Source organism: Tamandua tetradactyla, chromosome 12 (genome assembly GCF_023851605.1).
Source record: "Tamandua tetradactyla isolate mTamTet1 chromosome 12, mTamTet1.pri, whole genome shotgun sequence".
Classification (NCBI taxonomy): Eukaryota; Metazoa; Chordata; class Mammalia; order Pilosa; family Myrmecophagidae; genus Tamandua; species Tamandua tetradactyla.
Genome location: NC_135338.1, coordinates 35,309,153 through 35,330,421, shown reverse-complemented (window position 1 = coordinate 35,330,421; position 21,269 = coordinate 35,309,153). Strand labels below are relative to the sequence as shown.

General features: G+C 38.6%; 1 protein-coding gene across 6 annotated transcripts in view; it reads right to left on the bottom strand.

Annotated features, from left to right (window-relative positions):
- IFT43 (intraflagellar transport 43) overlaps positions 1-21,269 on the bottom strand; it is a 123,577-nt gene that overhangs the window by 36,852 nt on the left and 65,456 nt on the right. The window lies entirely within an intron of this gene.

The following is a 21,269-nucleotide window of genomic DNA, read 5'->3' as shown; positions in this document are numbered from 1 at the left end:
ATCGTCTTTTAAAAATTATTATTATTTACTACTATTCTCTCTAGTCTCTGTTTTCTATGCTGCGCAGCTTATCATTGACCAAGATGCTGCCTTCCTCATTCTTGATCCTATAACTGAACCCCAGACCAGAGATGGCTACCCCTGTTTCATTCCTTGATGAGTCTGCCTGGACCATGCTCAGCTGGCATGTTCAGCAGCCTGCCTCTGGTGGCAACAACCCCTTACCACCTGGCCTGCTGCCTCCCATCTACAGACTTCCATCCTCATAGGAGAAACAGGCTGCCCAGCTCATGAAGTCTCTCCATCAGCAGGCCACTGCTTTCTTCAGTAAAATTAACCTCTGGGTCTTAACCTCCAGATTCCTCAGTGTGCACCCATTTCATCTCCTGTTTTATTTTTTCTACCCCTTTCTTTGCTTTAGTTACTTCTGTTTAAAGCTGCCTAAAAAGTTATTTTTTTCCCAACTCTCAAATCCCTTCTGAAGATTTCCCACTTTTAATTCTAGAATTGAATTAAATTGTTTCTATGCTACTTAGTTCACCTGATCTTCTATATCACACTGCACTGAATTTATAGAAAGGACACTCATCCAGTGATTTCTGAATCTTAGCCTGATGGAGTCAGACCACAGAAAAACAACTGGGTGCTTACTCAAAGCTCTCTCTTCTGCCTCTTGACTCAAACCCCAATTTTGTTTGGGGTGGCAATGAGCCCAACTAAAAACATTCAATTCCCCAGCCTCTCTCGCATGCAAGGCATACAGCACACTTCTGACCAATGAAAAAGAGGTAGCAATCCCTGGAGAGAGCATCCCTCTCCCTGCCTCGAAAAGGCAAATTCTTACTAAGAAAGAGCCCTTTTCCTGCCCCTCACGTCATTCTCCTTTCTTTCTGCCTGGAAAACAGAGGGAAGCCTGAAGGTGTAACAGCCATCTTAACCACCATGAACCCCACACACTAAGGACGGCAGGACAGAAAGACAGAAAGAGCTCAGTTCCTCTTCACAGCATGGGGCTGCCTTACCAGCCTTGGATTGCTGAGCCCTGGATTTCCCATTTTCTAAGAAAAACTTCTTGTTGTTTAAACCTCTGTTAATGATGCTTTCTGTGGCTTGCAAAGTAATGCAACCCAAATTAAGATAACACATGCAATGGCAGATAAATAATTCTAGTTGAGAAGGAACACATAATCTATGGAAAGATCAGCCTTGCCTAATCATAACTAACCTTACTATATGGTCTCAGAAAAGAAACTAATGATTTAAAATGGACACAAGAAGAGTGAAACTCTTACAATATGAATGAGCCCATCATCAATGTCTGCTAAGGAAAAAGGCATCAAACTTGAGGGAAAAAAGATGAACAGACCTTTTCCATAGCCTTGCCCAGACTAAAAAGAGGACTCTACACTGGGAGGGATGGATTTATTTTTATACCTGCAAATACCCCAAGATAGTCCCTTGTCAAAAAGATATTCAAAAGAGATATGATAATGTGTACCCTGTATCTCTGTTCAAACACAGGTGAACACTTCCATGACTCTCTGTTCCCTAAATATTAAAGCAAATGACTGGAGTTCAAGGCCCTCTGCCCAGACCCTTCTCTACCTTTCAGGCCTCTGAAAGGCATCTATATCCCTGGGCAAATCCTGGGTTTTAGTCATCCTGGTCTATTCATTCTAAATATACGGCGGTGCATTCATGCTTTCATATTCCTGACCCCTGTGCCTGGAAGGCTTGTCCCCACCTCAATGTTTGTCACCTGTATCATTTCAAGGCAATAATTCACAGACTAAAATGACTAGTTTCAAGCAGCTGTATAGAAAGCATATGTCAGAAGTTCAAAAACACACATTTTTTGAGTTGTGGAGGGTCTTCAAGATCACTTTATTTTTACACTGAAGAGAAAGAACCCAAGGGTTTTGAGCTGATTGCAAAGGTTGCACTGAAGCTCCACTTCCCCCGTCTCAACTGGATGCTCTGGCATGATGCCATACTGTCTCTCCCATCCTTTTCCTTAAAATATTGGTGGAAAGAACTCTCATTTTCCTTTTCTAATTTTTCAGCTAAGGCTACTATACTTGGGATTTTCCAGAATCATCATAATATCCTAGAGCTGAAAAGGTAACTTTGAGATCATCTAGTCCAAACCCTCAAAGAGGCCACACGACCTTCCCCAGGGTTACAAGGCAAGGGAGTAACAAAAGGGGACTAGAACACAGGCAGATATCCTTACTACTAACACATGCTTGGGGAAAGAGCTAAGCCAATAAAGGAGAATGGCTCAGAAGAGAGATCAGGAAATGGCTCAGAGTCAGAGGCTTGACCATATTTTTTTTCTTATATATTTTTTGATAAACATATCAGTTGTAGATTTACAGAAAAATCATGCTGAAAATACCCTACCTCCAGTTTTCCCTGGATTGCATGAATGTGGTGAATTTGTTACAACTGAAAGAATATTATTTTAATTGTACCATTAAGCATAGTCCACAGCTTACAACAGAGTTCACCATTTGTGTTGTATAGTCCTGTTTTTTTTTTAAAATTTATTCTAGCAACATATATGAACCTAAAATTTCTCCCTTTAACCACATTCAGATACACAACATGTTGGTATTACTTTGCAATGTTGTGCTACCATCACCACTGTCCACTACACCAAATAGAAATTCTGTACCAATTAAGCATTAACTCACCATTTCCTCACCATTTCCTACCTTTACCCCGGCTCCTGTAACCTATATTCTAGTTTCTGACTCTAACAATTTGCTTGTTCTAATTATTTCCTATCAGTAAGATCATCAAATACTTGTCCTCTTGTATCTGGCTTATTTCACTCAACAGGATGTCTTCAAGGTTCATTTATGTTATCACATGATTTAGAACTTCATTCCTTTTTATGGCTGAATAATATTCCATTGCATGTATATACTACATTTTGTTTATTCATCTGTTGATGGACATTTGGGTCGTGATTATCTTCTGGCAGTTGTGAATGATGCTGCTATGAACATCAGTGTGCACATATATGTGTAAGTCCCTGCCTTCAATTCTTTGGGATATGCATCTAGAAGTGGGGCTGTCCTGTCATATGGTAATTCCATACTTAACTTTCTGAGGAACCATCACCTGTTTTCCACAGCAACTGTACCATTTTACATTCCTACCACCAATGAACAAATGTTCCTATTTTTCCACATTCATTTTAACACCTGTTATTCCTTTTTTTTTTTTTTTAATAGCCACCCTTCTTGTGGGTGTGAAATGGTATTCCATTGTGGTTTCAATCTGCATTTCCCTAATGGCTAATGAGGTTGAGCATCTTTTCATTTGCTTTTATGGTTATTTATATATCTTCTTTGGAGAAATGTCTATTCAAGTCTTTCACCTATTTTTAAATTGGGTCATTTGTCTTTTTGTTGTTGAGTTGTGGGACTTCTTTATATACTTTTTATATTAAGCCCTTACTGGATATGTGGTTTCCAAATATTTTCTATCATTCTACTTTTCTTTTTACTTTGAAGATGAAGTCCTCTGATGCACAAAAGTTTTAAATTTTGATGAGATCCCATTAATTTGTTTTTCTTTTGTTGCTTGTGCTTTTGATGCGAAGTCTAAGAAAACATTGCCCAACAGAAAGTCCTGAAAATATTCCCTATGTTTTCTTCTAGGAGGTTTATGGTCCTGACACTTATATTTAGGTCATTGATACACTTTGAGCTAATTGTTATATATGGTGTGAGGTAGGGAGTCTACCTTCATTCTTCTGCATACAGATAATCAGTCTTCCCAGAACTATTTGCTGAAGAAACTATTCTTTCCCCATTAGGTGGATCTGGCACACTTGTCAAAAATCGACTGGCTACAGATGTGAGGGCTTATTTCTGAACTCTCAATTTGATTCCATTGATCTATATGTCTGTCTTTCTGCCAGTACCATGCTATTTTGATTATGGTAAGTTTGTAATGAGTTTTAAAATTGGGAAATGTGAGTTCTCCAATTTTTTTTTCTTTTTTAAGATATTTTTGGCTACTTAGGGTCCTTCCCCTTCTATATCAATTTGGTGATTGGCTTTTCCATTTCTGCAAAGAAGTCTGTTGGAATTTTTATTGGGGTTGTATAGAATCTGTAAATTACTTTGGGTAAAATTGACATCTTAATAATATTTAGATATTCTTCCATTTATTTAGGGCTTCTATGATTTCTTTTGGCAACATTTTGTAGTTTTCTATGTATGAGTCCTCTACATCTTTAGAAATATCTAAATTTATTTCTAGATATTGATTCTATTGCTATTGAAAATGGATTTTTTTTTGCTCATTACTAGTGTAAAGAAAAACTAGTGAGTTTTGCATTTTGTTCCTGTACCCCACCACTGGATTCATTTATTAGTTCTAAGAGCTTTGGTGTGGATTTCTCAGGCCTTTCTATATACTGGACTGGCCATCTGCAGATAGGGCAAGTTTTACTTCTTTCTAATCTGGATACCCTCCTTCCCTCCCTCCTTCCTTCTTTTTTTTCCCTAACTGCTCTGGCTAGAACTTGCAGTACAAGACTGAATGACAGTGGTGACAGAATCCTTGTCTTATCTCTGATCTCAGAGGGAAAGTTTTCAGTCTTTCACCATTACATATGATACTAGCTGTAGGTCTTCCATATTTGCTCTTTACCACGTTGTAGAGGTTTCCTTCTATTCCTAGTTTTCTGAGTGTTTTTTTTATTAAGCAGGGGTTCCGGATTTTGTCAAATGACTTTTTAGTGTCTACCGAGATGATTGTGTGTGGTTTTTCTCCATTCTATTAATGTGATGATTTTAGTAATTGATTTTCTAGTGTTGAATCACCCTTGTATACCTGGGATAAATCTCACTTGGGCATGGTGCCTAATTATTTTAATGTGCTGCTGGATTCTGTTTGTTAGTATTTTGTTGAGGATTTTTGCATCTATATTCATAAGGGGTATTGGCTTGTAATTTTATTTTCTCATGGTATCTTTATCTGGCTGTGCTATTAAGAGTGATGTTGGTCTAACATCTGCTATCAGTATAGCTACCTGAGCTCTCTTTTGGTTACTATTTGCATGGTATATCTTTTTTCCATCCTTTCACTTTCAACATACTTGTGTCTTGGAATTTAAACAGCATATAGTTGGATCACATTTTTTTAAAAATCCATTCTGCCAATCTCTGTCTATTGACTGGAGCGTTTAAGCTATTTAAACTTAAAGTAATGATTGATAATGCACAACTTTCTTCTGCCATTTTGCTATTTGCTCTGAGTTTTGTACCTCTTGTCCCTCAATTTTTCAGTTAATACCTACTTTCATATTTATTTGATTTTTTTGTAGCATATCCTTTTGAGGCCCTTCTCATTTCTTTTGGATATATTTCTCATACGTTATCTTTTTTGGCTACCAAAGATAATGCTTAATGCTTAAACTTAGCATTAAATCTATAAAAATCACATTTGATGTGATACAAACTTAACTTCAATAGCATACGCATACATTCTTCTTATACCCCTCCATTCCCCCACCTTTTGTTGTATTGTTACAAATGCTATCCTTACACATTGTACTTCAAAAACAGAGTTATCATTACTTTTTATGCTGTAGGAAGTAAAAAGTGGAATTACATACAAAAAATATGTAATACAATAGTACTGGTATTTATAATTACTCAAATTGTTATCTTTACCAGAGGTCTTTATCTCCTTATGCTACTTTAATCCACTGTCCTCCCTTTCTTTCAATATGAAGGACTTCTTTTAGCATTGTTTGTACTGGTGGCAAAGTCCCTCAGCTTTTGTTTACCTTAATTTTTCCCTCACTTTTGAAAGGAAGTCTCTCTGGATATAAAACAACTGGTTGGCAGTTGTTTTCTTTCAGCACTTTAAGTATTTCAACCCACTGACTTCTCACCTCCATGGTTTTTGATGAGAAATTGTCATTTAAACTAATTGGAACTCTCTTATACATAACGATACTTTTCTCTCGCAGCTTTCAGAACTCTCTCCTCATCCTTTGCATTCAAGAGTGTGATCAATATATGACAGGGTGTTTATCCTGTTTGGTGCTTGCTGGACTTCTTGGATAAGCATATTCACTCTTTTGTTAAACGGGGTTATCTATCATTATTATTTTGAATATTCCTCCTGCTTTTTTCTTTCTTCTCCTTCCATATCCATAATGCATACATTGCTATGCTTAGGCTATTTTTGCTTTTTATATATATATATTTTTCCTTTCTGCTCCTCAGCCTAAGTCATCTCAATTGTCTTGTCTTCAAGTTCACTGATTCTTTCTTCTTCTAGCTCCAGTTTGCTGTTGAAACCCTCCTGGGAATTCTTCATTGCAGTTATTGTGGTCTTCAACTCCGGTAGTTCTGTTTGATTCCTTCTTAAACTTCTCTCTCTACTGATATCCTCATATTTTTTTCTTCATATTTCCTGATATCCTTTAGGTCTTTCTCTAAGTTTTGCTTTATCTCCTTAAGCATACTAAGAATCACTTTTTAAAAAGTCTCTGTGCAGTATATCCAAAGATTGGTTTTCTTTGTTGATGTTTTCTGGATTTTTTATCTTGTTCCTTTGGATTTCCCATTTCTTTATTTGTAAATTTTTGAACATTCTGACTATTTTATAAGCCCACTTTTCTAATACTGAAATATAAAGAATTCTTGCTATGTCAATTTTAAGAGGTCAAAGTAACAAAACAAATGTATTTTTTCCAGGTTAAGGTAAGTTAAGTGCAACAATAGTGAAGAGCATGCATAATTTTTTTGAGTAATGAGAACAGATAAATTTTTAAATGTTTTTATTGTGAAATATACATATATACAAAGAAAAGAAAGAGAAAAACAACAATTTTCAAGCAGTAATGTTCAAATAGTTACAGAATAGATTTCAGAGTCTGTTATGGGTTACCATTCCACTACTTCAGATTTTTCATTCTAGCTGCTTTAAAACACTGGAGGCTAAAAGAAATATCAATATGGTGATTCAGCAGTCATACTCATTTGTTAAATCCTATTTTTTCTATTATAACTCCTCCTTCTCCTTTGATCCTTCTCCCAATCTTCCAAGGGACCTAAGGCAATGCCCATTCTGACTTTTTCATGCCGAGAAGGGGTACTAACAATAAAAGATAGGGAGGATGTAATTGGTTGTTGATCTTGGAGAGGGTGGTGCATTGGGTTTCAGGATTTAACTGGTCTAGGAACCCTCTGGAAGTTATAGGTTCCAGGAAAATAAACTTAGGGCATGAAGCTTTTTATAGAGTCTCAGTTAGAGGCCTAGGTGTTCTTAAGAGTTAATGGGAGTAATGCTTGTCAGGGTTTGGCAAACCATGACAATAAGCAATATCTAGCTGAAGCTTGCATAAGAGTAGCCTCCAGAATAACCTCTCAACTCTATTTGATCTCTCTTAGCCACGGAAGCCTCATTTTATTAGACTTCTTTTCACCCTTTTGGTCAGGAAGGTATTGTCAATCTCACAGGGTCAGGACCAGACTCATCCCTGGGAATCACGTCCCACAATGTCAGGTAGATTTTCACCCCTGAACATCATGTCCCATGTAGGAGGGAAGGTAATAATTTTCTTTGCAGAGTTGGGCTTAGAGAGAAAGAGGCCACATCTGAGCAACAAAAGAGGTTTCCCGGAAGCAACTCTCATGCCTCATTACAGGTAGTCTGAAATTTTCCACTATAAAAATAAGTTTCAAAAGGGCAAGCCTCAAAACCAAGGGCTTGGCCTATTTTCTTGGGAGTCCACAATGTTTGAGAGGGTACCCAGAGTTTAATAGAGAATGCATAATTTTAATGAAACCAAATCTATTTGAGAAAAGTTGAGTCACAAATTAAAAGTACAAAACTACAATTAGAATTAGGTATGAGAACAGCTATTTTAAAATTTCACTGGAAAAGATCTTAAAGCCCTTTCTCTTTTCTGGAGTATCTCCCCTCCTATTTGTAGGGATTCAAATGTCCCTACTACACCCTATGAAACAGACTTTCTCCTCCTCTAAGGTGCTCTACTGTATTATTTAGAGGGATTATAACCCTTTGTCCGAGGCCATTTTGACTTAATTATTGCCTATACTGCTTTAGCTGTCAGCAAGCTGCTTTCGCTTGTAGGGAAAGTTCTGGGATGGCAAAGCCAAGTTTCGTGGTTCAGTCTTTCAGGCTGCCACCTGATAGGATGGCATTAACATATAGGAACTCCAGTATGTTCATAGGGATTACTATGCTCCCTCCAGCACAGGGCCAGAGACCCACAACAGTAGTGCAAGTCAGCTCCAACTATACTGGGCAGCGGATGAGAGCAGGTCCAGCAAGGACACCACAAGCTTTTCCAAGCTTTTGTTGTTGTTGTTGTTGTTTGTATGCTACATGGCAGGGGTCACATTTCATTCTTTTTCCATGTGGGTATCCCATCATTGCAGCACCACTTGTTGATTTTTTTTCTTTCTTTCTTTTGTTTGCTTGTTTGTTTGTTTTTGGGAAGAGCATGGTTTGGGAATTGAACCCAGGTCTCCTGCATGGCAGGCGAGAATTCTACCACTGAACTACACTTGCACTCCCTTCTACCATTTTTAAAGTTTTGTTTTCTTGATTGGGAACTTACCCAGTTATCGCATCACTTTAACTGTTTTTCTGGAGTTTTGAGGAAGATGGTGTTACCAGTTCTTGCTAGTTGTTCAAAGATTCCCTTGGAAAATGGCACCCTGGAGCATCTTATGCCCCTATTTTGGTCAACTGGAACAACCAAATTAATGTGCATTTTGAGTACTTCTCTCAGGGTTGAAAGACTCTCAGATTACTTTGCCCTTAGCCCAGTAATGAGTCACAGGACCCCCAACCAAAGGTAGGGGCTGCTAGTGCACCAGCAGGTAAACCCAGCTCTTATGCTGGCTGCTGGGAATGGATCCAGTTCTTGGAGGGCACTGCAGGGTTAGAAGGAATGATCATTTCTGATGCCTAATTGAACTTAATGACTAGCCTAATTAAGCCTTTTAATGCAGGGCTGGCTGGCCTTGGCTCATACCCTGAAATGCAGGCTGCTACATCCTTTGTGTTCACCTTCTCACAGGTCAGGCAGCTGGCTGGAAAACAGCTTTGCAAATAGGTAGGCCAAAGGAAGTGGATAAGGGCAAAGGTTATGTTTATACTTCCTGCTATTATTCTCACAGGATAACTCCATTTTGGTGCCATATCTCAGTCACCCTCGGAGAATATCTGTTGAGACTTTACCACTTGTGAAAAAGCAATACCAGGAGCCAAAGGGGCATGAAAACAGAAGACAGGGAAGAAAAAATAAACGCATGACTCCTATAGTCAGACTTGCCTGGGGTCAAAATCCTGGCTGGCCACTTATCAGCTATGTGGCCTTGAGCAAGTTATTTAACCTTTCTGAACTTTGGTTCAGAAATCTGTAAAGTGAAGATAATAACACCACCTACCTCACTGGGTTGAGGATAATAAAAATCACAGTAAATTTTATGTGTGTATGTTTATGTACTTGCATGCTATCTTAAATACAAACATACACACACACACACACACACACACACACACACACACACACACACACACACACACACACACACATAGTATAAGAATACAGGCTGGGCAGGCCACGGTGGCTCAGCAGGCAGGAATGCTTGCCTGCGATGCCAGAGGACCCGGGTTCGATTCCCGGTGCCTGCCCATGTTAAAAAAAAAAAAATACAGGCCTTGTTCTCAAAGAGATGCTACTCTACCTGGGAAACCAACAGGCAAGAGTTGAATTTTTTTTTAAAACTTTTTGTTAGAGAAGTTGTATGTTTACAGAAAAAATCATGCAGAAAACTCAAGGTTTCCATATATTGCCTCTCTCCTCCCCCTATACAGAGTTTTCCCTATTAACACTTTGTATTTGTTACAATCATTGAAACAATATTATTATAATTGTAAGTAGGGGGAGCAAGAACTTGTTCTGAAATTTCCCAAACCTCTACTACCTGGGATGGGCAGGAACAGGACAGACAGAGAATAGAATAAAATTCTGAAGACGTGCTGGAATGTTAGAGCCATAGGGAGAAGCAGCAAGTGCCCTAGGAACCCAAGCTTCCAAGCCTGCCCTGGCCCAGCTAACAAGAGCCAGGCTGCCTAACTGAACTCTCTGGGTCATGCCCCTCCACCCAGGGGGTTCACCCAGTACATGCCTTGCCCCTTTGTACCATGCAATCCCTTTTTAGGCGGGGAGGATGGTGTCAAGGACAGCTCACTAGGAGGGCTACGATCTAATTATCACCTCTCTGGCCCTGCATTTTCTCATCCATTAAACAAAAAGGCTATGCAAGACTTGTAGGCTGTCCACAAATGGGTTCTACAAGACGGCTCCAGAAGGAAGAATCTGGATCAAAGAGGATAAAGCTGCAAACTTCCTAAAACTAGAACTGATTCAAAAAATCATGGCAGCATGGGGGTGATAATGCCAAAAAAATTAGAAATTACCTAAATGACCACTATAGCCTAATGCATCAATGCCATGAATTATCATGTAGTAGTTAAAGAATAAGGTACATCTATATGTACCTAAAAGATCTGCAGGAGGTACTGCTGAATGAGGGGGAAAAAAAAAAGCTAGGAGCAGAACACATTTAATATGATCCCATTTATTTAGATTTCTGTAAGTACATCTATAGATACATCTACTGATGCATATAAAAGATTTCTACAAGTCCATTTATTGATGTATATTAAAGATACCAAGTTTTTAACAGTAGCTACTTCTAGGGAGATGACTAGGATTGGAGGAGAAGGTGTTTTCATGGATTTTTACATCACTCAAGTAACCTTAATTTGTTTGTATAACACTGAAAATACTTTATAAAAAATAGAATCAACTGGCCTGCTTCCACTGAGTTCCCCAACATCAGAGGAGTTCAAGCAGACTCTGGACCACTGCTTGTAAAGGGATTAGACAAGGCTGGCTCTAAGACTCTTTCTAGTCTTGAGACCCCTGCACAAAGGAATATTCAATAAAGATGCTGTGCTTTTTGGCTCTTGCATTTAAGAGATAGTTCTGGGGACCTCTCACTTCTTTCCTGACTCTCAAAGACCCTGCTATTTTAGAATCCTACACATGGCTCGAAGAAAGACTAGCTCTGGTCAAAGGAAATTTTTCACTTCTGCAAAACTCGAAACAGTATTTGTCAAAAGTCAAAGCCGTCACAGAATTTGCTAAGAGCATATTCTAGAAATACTTCCAGTTTTCAATTTTACAAAAACAAAAATAAAGGGTAGCTTAACTTTAAAAAAAAAAAGCTGAGGGCCTAAAAGTAAGTTGGAGCCCAGGCTCTGGAGGTTGTGGGAATCAGTAGTGCCTGCACTGTACACAGCCTTTCGGTAGACTTCCCCCACCAACCAGAATGGCCCACAGGCAACGTGGAAGCAGTTTTGCTGACTTAGACCCTAAAACTCTGTCATTGTGTGTCTTGTGTGCCTGCCTCCAGAATATCAGGTACACATCTCTGCTCCAAAGAGAGAACTGACGGGGGTTACTTGTCAGGAAGACTTTTCAGAGTGGGAAGTGAAATGCCCAAATGCTACTGCGCATGGGACTTACAGGAACAGATTGCTATCACCTTCAATTGGGAAGCACTTGACAGAATTGCAAGATTCCAATTATTTCATATTTATCCATTTGCATATGTAAATTGGTTTTGTGACACTAGACAAGCCATCTACGTCTCTAAATGGCAATGAGTATATTCCAAACTATCTTGTTTACTTAGACCAAACATCACCCTATCAACCCAAGTGGAAGTATCAGTTCTCACTGCTGACCTCCACCCCTACCCCTCCAACCCTCAATGAGAAAAAGTTGAGGCACACTTCCAAATGCTAGCCTATGGGAGCTACAGACACCATATCTAAAGCTTTTATGACATTTTCAATAGCCATGTTTATGGCAACTACATAAATTAACACTAGAAGTTTGCTTTCTCAGACTGGAAAAGTATCACACCTATTTGTCTGGTCATTGTAATTTTTATTGAGATAGGAAATTTTGGTGTACTATACAGGCCTTAAAAAATGAGACAGTACCACCTTGCACTGATTCAGAAAGAGCATAAGAAATATTGTTATGTGATAAAAGTGCAGAATAGATATGTTACCGTGTGTGCACGTGTGTGTATAAACCTACAATTTTTGTAAATGCATATCATATCTTTGAAAGGAAACACACACAGAAATCTGTTAACAGTGATTGACACAAAATGCTTGTAAGGGAATAAGCATTTGCATCTTTTGAATTCTATATTGTGTATATTTCTTATTTATTTAAAAATAAAGAAAATTAAAATTCACTAACTTTTAGCTTTCTTATCTCAAAAGATGACATGAATTTATACAATGACTAAACCATAAGAGTTTGTAGTGTGTCTACATCCTATTCTCTTTCTCTCTCACACAGTCCTTTTGAAGCAATAAACCACCATTCTCAACTTACTCACCTCTTACTCTACAAAAACAAAAAGACAAAACATCATCACAAAATAGGGTTCTGGGGCGGTGCGATGGTGGCTCACTGGCAGAATTCTCACCTGCCATGCCTAAGACCTGGGTTCAATTCTCGGTGCCTGCCTATGCAAAAAAAAAAGGAGTGGGGGGGGTGGTTCTGTCTAACAAAGCTAGATCTGGGTGCATATTGCTGGCTAAGGAACACTGCATTGCTGATATAGACACAGAGTGAACAAATGCTTACCTTAACCTGTGTCCATGAAAAGAGACTTTCAGAAAATACCTGACACATACTGTGTATACTGCAGGGGCTGAGGAGAGGACAGCTGAGCCTAAGTTCTTCAGGGACACACTGTTTTGCTATTATTCTTCAATTATTCTCATTCTTCCCCACCTACCAGCTACCAAAACAAATGAAATCTGCCAAAATAATACAATGGTGTGACAATAGGAAAGGTCTAAGGATAGAATGAGTTTTCATATTCCATACTTTACTTTAAAGCACACTAATTTTTCACTAGTTATTTCAGTGTTTAGAGTCTATCTGGTTGTTAGTTATTCATCTCCAGATACTACTGAATATTTACCAGTTCCAGCAATGAATAATGTAATTAAATTCTACCTTTTCAAAAAACTAAGAAATCTCCAAGATTATTATAATAAAAACTTATCTAGATTTTCCTTCTACTATCTTTTTGTCTAGGCTCAGAAAATAAATTAGAGAGCAAAGCAAAGAACTATTTTTCAGAGGCTTATACAGAACAAATAAATGTTAATATATACATTAAAACGACATGCTGCTGCATGGCCCTAAAGTCATGTTTTCTGAACTCACTGGGTCTCAGAAGTCAAATGGAGGAAAAGCATATATGCAGAAGAAGCACATGATTGTAAAGCTGAGACAGAGGTCCAAGCAAGGACCTCACATAAGCATTTCCAAAAGCCACAGAAATAGGGATAAGGCACACCGGAGGCCTAAGCACTGACTGCCATTAGAAATTGTTAACTACATAGAGCTTGCCTTCCTCAACTATCTAGAACTTTCCCCCCCTAAATTCTCATATACCTGATTTTACCCAATCTTGAACATTCATCTCGGATGTGTGATTTACCTTACTGAGAACCACATAACTGTTCACCTATGGTGCCTGAGGACCCTGCCATGCCATAGTGATTCTTCGTTCTTGTGGATGAGTGCAGCATGTAGAACACAAACTCTCAATACTTCTAATTTTGTTTGTTTATCTTCAAAAACAGACAAAATTGTATTTTTTGATGAAAATCTGAAGGTCAAAGATTAAGTATTTTACTTCTCTAGGCCTCATGGATATCTGGTTCCTTCTTAATCATTACAGCTCTGTGAGAAAAGTTCAAATCCACTCACTGAATGAATATTTGATGAACATTAATATGTGCCAGGCACTATAGACTCAGAAGCAAACATAACAGAAAAAAATCTCTTGCACAGCAACTATTTACTAGTCATTAACAGTGCCAATGCAAAGGCAAGCTGTAGCTAACGCTCAGGTCAGTAAAAAAATAAGAAACAAAAAGTAGAGACGAGGAAAGAGATAAATGTGGCAAAATATTAACAACTGCCATTCTAGGTCAAGTATATATGGGTAGCTCGTTGCATTGTTTTTGTAACTTTTCCATGGGGGAAAAGGTATGATTACCTGTATAAATTGCATTTCAGACAACCAAACATTGATAAGAGAAAAGTTCCTTAAAGAAGAGTTTCCCATAATACGAATTTTTAAATCACTACTTGACAACCTTTAATGAAATCACGCTCTAGGCAACCATCACCAATGGATGCTAAAACCACTAGGTAAGAGTCTGATGGAAGTGTATAACCCCCACCCACTAACCAGTCAGTTTCAGTTTAGGTGGAACAACTGGATGCCTGTGCCTTCTGGTGGGAAGTAGCAGAATGTGTGTAACGTGACCTCTGAAGTATTCCTGCCAAAACAGTGGACCTGAATTTAATTCAGCTTCTAGAGTCAACTACTAACTCAACAGGGAACAAGAGGAACAGAAGAATAAGTTAAACACTGCAATTAGGAAGCAGTGGGCAAAATCCAGAATGTGGAACACTCCAGAACATAGGATAGATAACCCACTTTCTTAGAAAGAAAGAAAAAAATCAATGGAATGGGAAAAAAAAAGGAGGGTGTGGGGACTGCTGTAGAAAATGAGAGAGACCAAACTCCCATTACAACTAAATACAATATATGAATTCAGGTTTGAACAATCTACCTGTAAAGAGACACCTTTGAGATAACTGAAGTATCTGAGTGTGATCTAGATACTGGATGATATTAAGGAATTATTATTAATTTTGATAGGCATGATAATGGCATGATGGTTATATAAACAAATAGAGTCCTTATCAGCTAACAAAATTTATCTTCAACAGGAAGGGAGGGGGTGAAGGGATCAATGACATTCTTTACATATTGTCAAGATCCTCTATTCCTCCTTGGCCTAATAAAGACTAAAAGATTTTTCACAACCATAAAAAACTAAAAACTATATACCTATATATGTCCAACGCAGAACCTGTCCATCTTTTTCAAGACAAAGGACACTTAAAAAGGAAAACATTTGAATGGCAAGTTGGGGTGGACAGATGAGACTGCTTGTAGCTATGGGTGCTGACCAGCCAAGGGCAGACAGTGTCCACATCTTAGCATGCCTGTAACTCACAATGCAGCACGCAGCACACTGGTTCAGAAGCTCTGGCTAACCTATCCTCTGTGACACCATTCTATAAAATTCACTTCTGTGGGGATGGGCAGCCTGTAACAGAGCTGGTTCAAGAAGATAAACCATGTGTTATCAACCGCGCTTATAGATCTAGGAGCCGTATGGTTTTGTGAGCTTCTGCCTTGCACATTTCTGTAGCCTAATAAGAAGTAACTACTTGCTGCTAACAAGGGAAAGAGATTCTGGTATAGTAATGACATAGAGGGAGAGGACAGAAGCCCTTTAGTATTCTTGGAACATCTATGCCACTAAAAAAAAAAAAGCAGGAAGGAGAAGGGAAGGCGGGGGTAGGTAACCTCAGGACCTGCACACAGCAGTTCTACCGCCATCTTGATGTCCTTGACGCATGCAGATGATGTTGAAGTGGCTGGCATGAGACAGCCCAGGAGAAGGAATGAGCAGCCAATGGAGATTTATGTGAGGAGAGTGAGATGGACAAGGTAAAATTGTCAGGAGGAGTTGTTAGAAAGTAAAATATATTGTGACAATTCCACTCCTGCCGTTCATCAATAAACTGACAGATCATTTAGTGTAAATTAGGAGTGATAGATGGACAAGTCCCCATGATCCTGGGCCAAAATTAATGGCTGGGAGGGAGTGGATGATTGAAAATGACGGCTGACATTGAGAGCAAAGTCCTGAAAGTCCCTGAGGGGCCATTACTTGCCTCATTCCCTTGCAGATCGATGCAGGGACAAACCCAAAAACAGACACTTTGAGACAAAACTTAAACAGACTATCTTTCCTTCCTCTCTTTACCAAGTCTGGTTCCCTCTCATTTAGCTCTATTTCCTATAGCTGAGTCAGTGCCCCACCAACTTATAAGTGCCCCAGCTCAGGCAGCTTCAGGGCCAAGGACTGCCTGGCTTCAAGATGGAATCTTTGACATAGCTTTGACTTTGGTATCAGGAAAAGAGACAGGTAGGGATCTCACGTCCCAGGTGAGTCCAGAATTCAGACCTTTCCTGTAACTGAGAGGTGAGCACCTGAGTTCTGGCACCCAAGACCTCCAAACAGAAAATGGGTGACACAATGCATTGCTCTCTCTCTTGGGCAATGCTATACAAATAAAACAAAGGTATCCTAGAAAACTCACATCCACTGGTTATGAGCTCCTCAATTAATCAGATCCATAAACAGTCCCTGTTGTCATCCTCTGTAAGCCTCACTTTTTCTCCTACTCTCTTGAAGGGAACCTACCTAACATACAAAGTGTAAATAGCACAGTGCCATTATTATCACCCAAAAAGAATTCAAGAGGGGTACACAATTTTTCTGTATGAATTCTCTGCACTTACAAAGCTGACAATGATAAGTTTACTGTCCTTTCCATACATGGATGGGATTATGCCAATTACTGAACTAAAATGCTCTCCCCAGGATCCTTTGACCATTGCAAATTACTCAGCTTGACCCCCATGTCCTCCACAAGGTACCACTTGACTACAGTGATTACTTCCCTCTGACCTTACGAAGCCACTGTTATCCATTCCATTTACTTCTCATTTAATGATAGGCCCCTTCTGCTGTTCTTATTTTTTGTGAATGACAGTGCCTGATCTCCCCAATTAGAATTCAAGTTCCTGTGGGACACGATCTTACACCCTGGTACTCCCTAGAGCACCCTACAAATAGTAGGAGCTCTTCTTTTCCAGCTTTAATGGGTAAAAAACCAGCTTGATGTGGTTCAACAATCCCCTTTCTTACCCCTAATTGATCTCCTTCTCTCTCTCTGTTTCAAATCTGTTCTACTTGCCTCCAGATGCCAGCTCTTCTTTGTCTCAACAAGCTCAACAGTTTGGCTTCCTCTTTGGAAAAAAAAAAAAAAGGAAAAAGAAAAATGCCAACACAAAATGAAATTCCTCAAATTCCCTATTCCCCTAGACCTTTTTCAATAACTTACTCAGTCTTTCCAAGCTCTCTCCTGTCTTGAAGAAAAAATGTGATTCCCATCTCCTTTCCAAGGTTAATTGGTTTCTCTCAGAAAATCTTATCTTTGCCCTCTAATCCTACCCCATCAGTTATTCCTCTCGTCTCACCTATGATCACTCTTTTCCCATGAAATACACACATTATTCTCAACCTGGATTTCCCCTTCCCAAAACTGTCCTATCTCTTTCCTTTCTTTCTCAGAGCATCACTGTTACCACTTTCTCAAATGTTCCTAGTAACCTCCAGACAGCCAAATCCAAAGCTCTGTTCTTGTCTCCTATTTTTGTGGATGATTCAAATTGTATCTTTTTTTTAAAAACCTGTATTCTAGACTTCCATAGCACTCAAATCAAGTCCTGCTGCATTCCCCATCTTATGGCACCACTCTCTAACCAGTCATCCAAGCTAGGCACCTTGCAGTGATTTCCAACTTATCCCTCTGCCCTGTATCCAATCAATGACACTTCCTATTAACTCTACCTCCAAAATGGCTCCAAATATCCTCTCCTTTCTATCCTCACACAACTGCCTCATTCTTTTATCATCTCTCACACAGAGTATTACAATACTCTCTCAACTGAGTGCCTATTATGGGCTACACACTGTTCTAGGTACTGGGGATATATAAATAAGAAAGATGAGAGTGTCTCCTCTCTTGGAGATTATATTCTAGAAGAGAAAAACAAACAAATAAACAAAAATAGAGATAAAGATAGATACATAAACATGTCATATCATGTGGTGATAAAGCAGGAGATGGGAAACACATTTTATATAAAGTGGGGCACGTAGGGCCTAGTAGTCCATGGTAAGGAATTTGGTCTTTCTTTGGGTGGGATATCATACGTGATGGTTTGAAAATGTGCGTACCCTAGAAAACCATGTTCTTAAATTTAATCCATTCTTGGAGGTGTGAACCCATTGTAAGTACGACTTTAAATGAAATTATTTCAGTTAAAGTATGACCTACCTTAATCAGGATGGGTCTTAAAAGCATTACTAGAATCCTTTATGAGAGAATGACATTCGGACAGAAAAAGGCCAGAAACTGAAATCAATGGAACCTGGAAGAGAAGGGAGAGACCAGGAGATACTGCCATGTGCCTTGCCATGTAACAAACTAAGAACCACGGGTCCCCAATAGCTAGCCCCAGAAGCCAAAGTCTCCAGGGAGAAAGCATTGCTTTGATGAATGTCTACACTTGCACATTTTCCCAGCCTCAAAAACATAAGCTAATAAATTCCCATTGTTTAAGCTGAGTCATTTCATGGTATTTGCTTAAGGAGCCTGGGAAGCTAAAACAGCACCAAAGGATCTAAGCAGACAAGCAAAATGATTTTACTTATGTTTTATTACACCAGCTATTCGGAGATAAGATGAGTGAGGCAAGGGTGAAATTGAGGAGACCAGTCAGGAGGTTCTCACTTGGGTCAATGCTAGAGATGACAGTGGCTACAGCTGGGTGGTAGCAGTGCAGACGACAGATGTATTTCAGATATAGACCTAACATGATCTGCTAATAGACAGAATATGAGTTGAGTTGAGATAAAGAGAGAAGTCCAGAATGATCCCAAAGTTTATGGTCTGAGTAACTAGAAAGATGGAGCTGCCATTTATTGAGACCTGTGGAAGACATTGGGAGGAGCAAGTTAGGTACTGGGGTGAAAGGAGCAGAAATTAAGAGGACTGATTTAAGTTAGAGAATGCTGTATCTGAGTGAAAATGTCAGGCAGACAGTTGGATGTTTAAGGGAAGTACTGGCCTGGATATACAGAGTCATCAGTGTACAGATGGTATCTGAAGCCCTGAGATGGGACTGAGATCACTGAAGAGTGAGTACAGGGAGAGAAGAGAAGAGGTTCAAGGTTGGGCGCCCTGGGCACCCAGACATTTAGAGGTGTTGGCACTAGACCACAGACTGATGGGCCAAGCTAGTGAATGACTTGGAAACAACACATGAAGAGGAAAAGCTTCTCTGTTCAAGAAGAAACTGATTAGATTTGGAAAAATCTTCATTAAATTTTCATTGAAGATTAAATGCTGGAGACCACTTTTGTTTTCTGAGAAGCAGACACAAGATTTATTTCATCTGCATATTTCAAAAAAATCCCAGAGGTTATTATTTGACTAAAGTCCCCTAACAACTTAGAAAATCCATAAGATTCCCTCTATTATATGGGATCTACGTTTCAAAGTTGTGTGGTTAACACTAAAAATTCGGGTTATATTCTATAAAGGAAACACTGTGGTACTGGCAGAGAATAGACAGACTGACCATTGGAATAGAATTAAGTCCTGAGGTAGACTTGAGAACATTAAAAAATTTAGAATATGATACAGGTGGCATCTCAAATAAGTAGAGAAAGATGGTTTCAATAAATGGTGCTGAGGTAACAGCTATTTAGAAAAAGATAAAATTGGATCTACATCTCACACCATACACCAGACTAGATTCCACATGGAATAGAGATCTAAATATAAAAAAATGAAACTGTACAAGTACTAGATGAAAACATTGGTGAGTTACATCATAACCTGGGTATGGAAAAGCCTATGACTCAAATTCCAGAAGTAACTAAAAAAAGATTGATAAATCTGACTATGTAAGTATGTGTTTTAGTTACACTGTCAAGCAAAAAACACCATTAAGTAAAGTCAAAAGATAAATGACAAAGTGGGAAAATATAGTTGTAACTTATTTCACATAAAAAAGGCTAATCTTCCTAACATTTAAACATCTGTTAAAACTTGAGGGAAAAAAAAGACAAACGCTTAAGAGAAAAATGAGCAAAAGATGTAACAGTCAGTTAACAGAAAAATACATAAATAGCCCTTAAGCAAACAAAATGCCCCACTTCACTCATAATAAAGGAAAAGCTAACTTGAACACTGAAATACCACTTCTCACTTATGAGAATGGCAAATATTTGAAATCTTGGAACACTACTGGCAAGGCTGCAAGCAAACAGTCATTCTCACACACCGTTGTTGGAGTGCAAATGGCAAACTCTCAATAAGGAGGGTTTAGCAATACCTAACCCAACTAATATGCCACTACCCTTTAACTCAATAATTCTACTTCTAGGAGCTTGCCCTAAAGAAACACTTTGAAAAAGTATGGACACAGTTAGTCACTACAGCATTATTTATAATAGCAAAATATCAGATACAACCTAAATGATCACCCATATAAGATCAGTTGATTAAATGATGGTACACTCAGATAATGGTGTACTTTTTCAAGGATATACTGTTAAATTGGTAAAGCAAAGTACAAAAGGAGGTGTACAAAAGAGGGTATATAGCACGGGTGGTCAAACTTTTCTGTAAAGTATCAGATAGTAAATAGCTTAGGCTTTGTGGGTGTTTAGTTTGCTAAAGCTAATGAAATGCAATACATCATAAATGCGTTGGCTTTTACAATGGAGATTTATTAACCTACAAGTTTACAGTTTGGAGGCTGCAAAAAATGTCCAAATCAAGGCATCAACAGTATGATACTTTCTCCCTCTCTTCTTCCAAAGACTACCGATTTTCAACTCCTCTGTCACATGGCCAGGCACATGGCCAGAGACCTGCTGGTCTCTCCCTTCTCTCCCAGATTTCATTGCTTTCAGCTTCTGCTTCAGTGGCTTCTTCTCTAAGCTTCTGTGTGTGTCCTTGTCTCGCCATTTCTTCAATTTTCACTCTGAGCTTTTCTTTTCTTTCTTTTTTTTTTTTTTTAAAATATTTTTATTAATAAAACAACATACAAACACACAAACATTCTTAACATAAATTCCATACATGGTATACAATCAATGGCTCACAATATCATCACATAGTTGTATATTCATCACCACGATCATTTTTTTGAACATTAGCATCACTCCAGAAAAAGAAGTAAAAAAGAAAAAAGAAGAAAACTCATACATACCACACCCCTTAACCTTCCCTCTTATTGACCACTAATATAGACCCGATTTATTTCAACCTTTGTTCCCCCTATGGTTTATTTTTTTATCCATATTTTAAACTCATCTGTCCATACCTTAGTTAAAAGGAGCATCATACACAAGGT